Raw genomic sequence first — 7,455 nt, 5'->3', positions numbered from 1 at the left:
ACACGCGGAACAACAGGTCACAGGCGGAACAACAGGTCACAGGCGGAACCACAGGTCACAGGCGGAACAACAGGTCACAGGCGGAACAACAGGTCACAGGCGGAACAACAGGTCACAGGCGGAACAACAGGTCACAGGCGGAACAACAGGTCACACGCGGAACAACAGGTCACAGGCGGAACAACAGGTCACAGGCGGAACAACAGGTCACAGGCGGAACAACAGGTCACAGGCGGAACAGGTCACACGCGGAACAACAGGTCACACGCGGAACAACAGGTCACACGCGGAACAACAGGTCACAGGAGGAACAACAGGTCACAGGCGGAACAACAGGTCACAGGCGGAACAACAGGTCACACGCGGAACAACAGGTCACAGGCGGAAAAACAGGTCACAGGCGGAACAACAGGTCACAGGCGGAACAACAGGTCACAGGCGAAACAACAGGTCACAGGCGGAACAACAGGTCACACGCGGAACAACAGGTCACACGCGGAACAACAGGTCACAGGCGGAACAACAGGTCACAGGCGGAACAACAGGTCACAGGCGGAACAACAGGTCACACGCGGAACAACAGGTCACAGGCGGAACAACAGGTCACAGGCGGAACCACAGGTCACAGGCGGAACAACAGGTCACAGGCGGAACAACAGGTCACAGGCGGAACAACAGGTCACAGGCGGAACAACAGGTCACAGGCGGAACAACAGGTCACAGGCGGAACAACAGGTCACAGGCGGAACAACAGGTCACAGGCGGAACAGGTCACACGCGGAACAACAGGTCACACGCGGAACAACAGGTCACACGCGGAACAACAGGTCACAGGCGGAACAACAGGTCACAGGCGGAACAACAGGTCACAGGCGGAACAACAGGTCACAGGCGGAACAACAGGTCACAGGCGGAACAACAGGTCACAGGAGGAACAACAGGTCACACGCAGAACCACAGGTCACACGCGGAACAACAGGTCACACGCGGAACAACAGGTCACACGCGGAACAACAGGTCACAGGCGGAACAACAGGTCACACGCGGAACAACAGGTCACAGGCGGAACAACAGGTCACACGCGGAACAACAGGTCACATACGCGGAACAACAGGTCACAGGAGGAACAACAGGTCACACGCGGAACAACAGGTCACACGCGGAACAACAGGTCACACGCGGAACAACAGGTCACAGGCGGAACAACAGGTCACAGGCGGAACAACAGGTCACAGGCGGAACAACAGGTCACAGGCGGAACAACAGGTCACAGGCGGAACAACAGGTCACACGCGGAACAACAGGTCACAGGCGGAAAAACAGGTCACAGGCGGAACAACAGGTCACATACGCGGAACAACAGGTCACAGGCGGAACAACAGGTCACAGGCGAAACAACAGGTCACAGGCGGAACAACAGGTCACACGCGGAACAACAGGTCACACGCGGAACAACAGGTCACAGGCGGAACAACAGGTCACAGGCGGAACAACAGGTCACAGGCGGAACAACAGGTCACACGCGGAACAACAGGTCACAGGCGGAACAACAGGTCACAGGCGGAACCACAGGTCACAGGCGGAACAACAGGTCACAGGCGGAACAACAGGTCACAGGCGGAACAACAGGTCACAGGCGGAACAACAGGTCACAGGCGGAACAACAGGTCACAGGCGGAACAACAGGTCACAGGCGGAACAACAGGTCACAGGCGGAACAGGTCACACGCGGAACAACAGGTCACACGCGGAACAACAGGTCACACGCGGAACAACAGGTCACAGGCGGAACAACAGGTCACAGGCGGAACAACAGGTCACAGGCGGAACAACAGGTCACAGGCGGAACAACAGGTCACAGGCGGAACAACAGGTCACAGGAGGAACAACAGGTCACACGCAGAACCACAGGTCACACGCGGAACAACAGGTCACACGCGGAACAACAGGTCACACGCGGAACAACAGGTCACAGGCGGAACAACAGGTCACACGCGGAACAACAGGTCACAGGCGGAACAACAGGTCACACGCGGAACAACAGGTCACACGCGGAACAACAGGTCACACGCGGAACAACAGGTCACATACGCGGAACAACAGGTCACAGGAGGAACAACAGGTCACACGCGGAACAACAGGTCACACGCGGAACAACAGGTCACATATGCGGAACAACAGGTCACAGGAGGAACAACAGGTCACACGCGGAACAACAGGTCACACGCGGAACAACAGGTCACACGCGGAACAACAGGTCACAGGCGGAACAACAGGTCACACGCGGAACCACAGGTCACAGGCGGAACAACAGGTCACATACGCGGAACAACAGGTCACAGGAGGAACAACAGGTCACAGGAGGAACAACAGGTCACAGGCGGAACAACAGGTCACAGGAGGAACAACAGGTCACACGCAGAACCACAGGTCACACGCGGAACAACAGGTCACAGGCGGAACAACAGGTCACACGCGGAACAACAGGTCACAGGCGGAACAACAGGTCACAGGCGGAACAACAGGTCACAGGCGGAACAACAGGTCACAGGCGGAACAGGTCACACGCGGAACAGGTCACACGCGGAACAACAGGTCACACGCGGAACAACAGATCACACGCGGAACAACAGGTCACACGCGGAACAACAGGTCACACGCGGAACAACAGGTCACAGGCGGAACAACAGGTCACAGGCGGAACCACAGGTCACAGGCGGAACAACAGGTCACAGGCGGAACAACAGGTCACAGGCGGAACAACAGGTCACAGGCGGAACAACAGGTCACAGGCGGAACAACAGGTCACAGGCGGAACAACAGGTCACAGGCGGAACAACAGGTCACAGGCGGAACAGGTCACACGCGGAACAACAGGTCACACGCGGAACAACAGGTCACACGCGGAACAACAGGTCACAGGCGGAACAACAGGTCACAGGCGGAACAACAGGTCACAGGCGGAACAACAGGTCACAGGCGGAACAACAGGTCACAGGCGGAACAACAGGTCACAGGAGGAACAACAGGTCACACGCAGAACCACAGGTCACACGCGGAACAACAGGTCACACGCGGAACAACAGGTCACACGCGGAACAACAGGTCACAGGCGGAACAACAGGTCACACGCGGAACAACAGGTCACAGGCGGAACAACAGGTCACACGCGGAACAACAGGTCACACGCGGAACAACAGGTCACACGCGGAACAACAGGTCACATACGCGGAACAACAGGTCACAGGAGGAACAACAGGTCACACGCGGAACAACAGGTCACACGCGGAACAACAGGTCACATATGCGGAACAACAGGTCACAGGAGGAACAACAGGTCACACGCGGAACAACAGGTCACACGCGGAACAACAGGTCACACGCGGAACAACAGGTCACAGGCGGAACAACAGGTCACACGCGGAACCACAGGTCACAGGCGGAACAACAGGTCACATACGCGGAACAACAGGTCACAGGAGGAACAACAGGTCACAGGAGGAACAACAGGTCACAGGCGGAACAACAGGTCACAGGAGGAACAACAGGTCACACGCAGAACCACAGGTCACACGCGGAACAACAGGTCACAGGCGGAACAACAGGTCACACGCGGAACAACAGGTCACAGGCGGAACAACAGGTCACAGGCGGAACAACAGGTCACAGGCGGAACAACAGGTCACAGGCGGAACAGGTCACACGCGGAACAGGTCACACGCGGAACAACAGGTCACACGCGGAACAACAGATCACACGCGGAACAACAGGTCACACGCGGAACAACAGGTCACACGCGGAACAACAGGTCACAGGCGGAACAACAGGTCACAGGCGGAACAACAGGTCACAGGCGGAACAACAGGTCACAGGCGGAACAACAGGTCACAGGCGGAACAACAGGTCACAGGAGGAACAACAGGTCACACGCAGAACCACAGGTCACACGCGGAACAACAGGTCACACGCGGAACAACAGGTCACAGGCGGAACAACAGGTCACACGCGGAACAACAGGTCACACGCGGAACAACAGGTCACACGCGGAACAACAGGTCACATACGCGGAACAACAGGTCACAGGAGGAACAACAGGTCACACGCGGAACAACAGGTCACACGCGGAACAACAGGTCACATATGCGGAACAACAGGTCACAGGAGGAACAACAGGTCACAGGAGGAACAACAGGTCACACGCGGAACAACAGGTCACACGCGGAACAACAGGTCACACGCGGAACAACAGGTCACACGCGGAACAACAGGTCACAGGCGGAACAACAGGTCACACGCGGAACCACAGGTCACAGGCGAACACAGGTCACATACGCGGAACAACAGGTCACATACGCGGAACAACAGGTCACACGCGGAACAACAGGTCACAGGCGGAACAACAGGTCACACGCGGAACAACAGGTCACAGGAGAACCACAGGTCACAGGCGGAACAACAGGTCACATACGCGGAACAACAGGTCACATACGCGGAACAACAGGTCACACGCGGAACAACAGGTCACAGGCGGAACAACAGGTCACACGCGGAACAACAGGTCCACAGGAGGAACAACAGGTCACAGGCGGAACAACAGGTCACAGGCGGAACAACAGGTCACACGCGGAACAACAGGTCACAGGCGGAACAACAGGTCACAGGCGGAACCACAGGTCACAGGCGGAACAACAGGTCACAGGCGGAACAACAGGTCACAGGCGGAACAACAGGTCACAGGCGGAACAACAGGTCACAGGCGGAACAACAGGTCACACGCAGAACAACAGGTCACAGGCGGAACAACAGGTCACAGCGGAACAACAGGTCACAGGCGGAACAACAGGTCACAGGCGGAACAGGTCACACGCGGAACAACAGGTCACACGCGGAACAACAGGTCACACGCGGAACAACAGGTCACAGGCGGAACAACAGGTCACAGGCGGAACAACAGGTCACAGGCGGAACAACAGGTCACAGGCGGAACAACAGGTCACAGGCGGAACAACAGGTCACAGGAGGAACAACAGGTCACACGCGGAACCACAGGTCACACGCGGAACAACAGGTCACACGCGGAACAACAGGTCACACCGCGGAACAACAGGTCACAGGCGGAACAACAGGTCACACGCGGAACAACAGGTCACAGGCGGAACAACAGGTCACACGCGGAACAACAGGTCACACGCGGAACAACAGGTCACACGCGGAACAACAGGTCACATACGCGGAACAACAGGTCACAGGAGGAACAACAGGTCACACGCGGAACAACAGGTCACACGCGGAACAACAGGTCACATATGCGGAACAACAGGTCACAGGAGGAACAACAGGTCACAGGAGGAACAACAGGTCACACGCGGAACAACAGGTCACACGCGGAACAACAGGTCACACGCGGAACAACAGGTCACAGGCGGAACAACAGGTCACACGCGGAACCACAGGGTCACAGGCGGAACAACAGGTCACATACGCGGAACAACAGGTCACATACGCGGAACAACAGGTCACACGCGGAACAACAGGTCACAGGCGGAACAACAGGTCACACAGGCGGAACAACAGGTCACATACGCGGAACAACAGGTCACATACGCGGAACAACAGGTCACAGGCGGAACAACAGGTCACAGGCGGAACAACAGGTCACAGGAGGAACAACAGGTCACAGGCGGAACAACAGGTCACAGGAGGAACAACAGGTCACAGGAGGAACAACAGGTCACACGCAGAACCACAGGTCACACGCGGAACAACAGGTCACACGCGGAACAACAGGTCACACGCGGAACAACAGGTCACAGGCGGAACAACAGGTCACACGCGGAACAACAGGTCACAGGCGGAACAACAGGTCACAGGCGGAACAACAGGTCACAGGCGGAACAACAGGTCACAGGCGGAACAACAGGTCACACGCGGAACAACAGGTCACAGGCGGAACAACAGGTCACAGGCGGAACAACAGGTCACAGGCGGAACAACAGGTCACAGGCGGAACAACAGGTCACAGGCGGAACAGGTCACACGCGGAACAACAGGTCACACGCGGAACAACAGGTCACACGCGGAACAACAGGTCACAGGCGGAACAACAGGTCACAGGCGGAACAACAGGTCACAGGCGGAACAACAGGTCACAGGCGGAACAACAGGTCACAGGCGGAACAACAGGTCACAGGAGGAACAACAGGTCACACGCGGAACCACAGGTCACACGCGGAACAACAGGTCACACGCGGAACAACAGGTCATACGCGGAACAACAGGTCACAGGCGGAACAACAGGTCACACGCGGAACAACAGGTCACAGGCGGAACAACAGGTCACACGCGGAACAACAGGTCACACGCGGAACAACAGGTCACACGCGGAACAACAGGTCACAGGAGGAACAACAGGTCACACGCGGAACAACAGGTCACACGCGGAACAACAGGTCACATATGCGGAACAACAGGTCACAGGAGGAACAACAGGTCACAGGAGGAACAACAGGTCACACGCGGAACAACAGGTCACACGCGGAACAACAGGTCACACGCGGAACAACAGGTCACACGCGGAACAACAGGTCACAGGCGGAACAACAGGTCACACGCGGAACCACAGGTCACAGGCGGAACAACAGGTCACATACGCGGAACAACAGGTCACATACGCGGAACAACAGGTCACACGCGGAACAACAGGTCACAGGCGGAACAACAGGTCACAGGCGGAACAACAGGTCACAGGCGGAACAACAGGTCACAGGCGGAACAACAGGTCACAGGCGGAACAACAGGTCACAGGAGGAACAACAGGTCACACGCAGAACCACAGGTCACACGCGGAACAACAGGTCACACGCGGAACAACAGGTCATACGCGGAACAACAGGTCACACGCGGAACAACAGGTCACACGCGGAACCACAGGTCACAGGCGGAACAACAGGTCACATACGCGGAACAACAGGTCACATACACGGAACAACAGGTCACACGCGGAACAACAGGTCACAGGCGGAACAACAGGTCACACGCGGAACAACAGGTCACAGGAGGAACAACAGGTCACACGCGGAACAACAGGTCACACGCGGAACAACAGGTCACACGCGGAACAACAGGTCACAGGCGGAACAACAGGTCACACGCGGAACAACAGGTCACATACGCGGAACAACAGGTCACAGGCGGAACAACAGGTCACAGGAGGAACAACAGGTCACACGCGGAACAACAGGTCACACGCGGAACAACAGGTCACACGCGGAACAACAGGTCACAGGCGGAACAACAGGTCACACGCGGAACAACAGGTCACATACGCGGAACAACAGGTCACACGCGGAACAACAGGTCACATACGCGGAACAACAGGTCACAGGAGGAACAACAGGTCACACGCGGAACAACAGGTCACACGCGGAACAACAGGTCACAGGCGGAACAACAGGT

The 7,455-nt window shown here is 57.1% G+C and overlaps 1 protein-coding gene across 1 annotated transcript in view; it reads right to left on the bottom strand.

The window, feature by feature from the left end:
* atrip (ATR interacting protein) overlaps positions 1-7,455 on the bottom strand; it is a 58,064-nt gene that overhangs the window by 3,187 nt on the left and 47,422 nt on the right. The window lies entirely within an intron of this gene.

This window comes from Eucyclogobius newberryi, unplaced genomic scaffold (assembly GCF_026437365.1).
Source record: "Eucyclogobius newberryi isolate DKJ021-1_F unplaced genomic scaffold, fEucNew1.0.hap1 SCAF_11, whole genome shotgun sequence".
Taxonomy (NCBI): Eukaryota; Metazoa; Chordata; class Actinopteri; order Gobiiformes; family Gobiidae; genus Eucyclogobius; species Eucyclogobius newberryi.
This window is presented reverse-complemented; position numbering and strand designations above follow the sequence as displayed.